Source organism: Halyomorpha halys, unplaced genomic scaffold (genome assembly GCF_000696795.3).
Source record: "Halyomorpha halys isolate HHAL.00 unplaced genomic scaffold, Hhal_1.1 Scaffold24.1, whole genome shotgun sequence".
Taxonomy (NCBI): Eukaryota; Metazoa; Arthropoda; class Insecta; order Hemiptera; family Pentatomidae; genus Halyomorpha; species Halyomorpha halys.
This window is the reverse complement of record NW_027107648.1, coordinates 838,317-839,959: the sequence shown is the minus strand read 5'-3', so window position 1 is coordinate 839,959 and position 1,643 is coordinate 838,317.

Here is a 1,643-nt window from a genome sequence, read left to right as displayed (position 1 = left end):
ATGGAGAAGCTGCAGCAGGAGCCGGTGCTTGCTTTCTCAGACTTCACTCAGCAATTCACTATCACTACAGATGCGAGTGAGTATGCATGGGGAGCGGTGTTAAGTCTGAGGATGGTAAAGGGGGAGATGACCCAGTGGCATATGCCAGTAGGCGCCTAACAGAGACGGAGACCAGATACAGCGCACTGGAACGAAAGCTCTTGGGAATAGTGTGGGCTGTTGACCACTTTAGGCCCTATGTATTTGGCAGAAGGTTTAGGATACACACTGACCATAGGGCTCTTCAATGGGTGGGGAAGTTGAAGGAATCCTTCGGTTAGGATTATGCATTGGAAGTAGCTCCTGGCACAATATAACTTAGAAATAATCTATAAGCCAGGAAAAGAAAATGTCGTAGCCGATTGGTTGTCTAGAGCAATTACTGTAAATGCAGTAGAAGAGGAGGCCGGAGAACCGTCTAGACAATTCCTGCGGGAGTGGGCACCGGGAGAGGAAGAAGACCAGAATGTGGCGGAGGAAGAGGATAGGGTGGAATCTTCATCTAACGAGAGCTCGGATGAAGGAAGACCAGCAGATATGGAGAAACTGGAGGACATAATAAACGACAAGAGGCGGCAGATAGTATGGAAGACGAGGACCATTGGATTGCACAAAGTTGAATGCAGCAATTTATGGGAGGAGCAATATCACGACGATTTGGTCACAGCCAGGCGTGAAGAATGACCAGATCTGTAGAATCTTGAATAATGTCTTTAAGTCTGGAAAAAAGTGTCACCTGTATGTGGGAAATGAAACCATTTGGGAGAAGATTAAACGGCTATAGTGTGATGAGCGCATAGGAATGGACAGGACATTCGCCTGATGCAAGCTGGTGGTTGAAACCGTTCGGGAAGACGAACGCCAGAGAGAAGTGGCTGTCGCGTATCATCAGGGCAAAACCAATCATCGTGGAATCTTGAAGACCCAGCAAGCGTTAAAGAGAAGATACTTTTGGTGGGGGATGAAGAAGACAATCACAGAAGTTGTAGGAAACTGCGAAGTTGGTCAACGCACAAAGTATGACAGACATCCACCAAAAGGCAGACAAGAAAAGACACCTACCACAGATGCACCGCTCAATGATTTAAAGGTTGACACTTTCACGTGGAGAGGATTTAAATGGATAACCATAATTGATCTCTTCAGTAAGGCGGCAATGGTGCACCAGGTTCAGGAAAAGAGAATTCGACAATGCCATGATGCGAAATGATATGAAGGACCTTGACGTAATATGGCATCTCAACACACCAGGGCACCCTAAGTGTAGAGGAGGCATAGAGGGGCTTCATGGCACATTGAGTGACCATCTTCGACTATATCAGGCTGACCAGGGACTGGAACCGGACGTGGCAATGCCTAAGGCGATTGTGGCATACAATCATTCTGTACATACAGGTACGGGGTTTTCACCGTTTGAGGTCCTCTTTGGGCTTTGAGGACACCAGCGGGACTATAAGGGAACGGCAGCAAACGGAGAAGAAATACACAACAACCATGTTGCTCGAAGAAAGTTATGGGAAAAGGCCCGGGGAAGAATGGAAAAGGAAAAATCCAGGAGGGTAACTCGGGAGAATTTAAAGGTCCCAGATAGGATGGGAGCAATC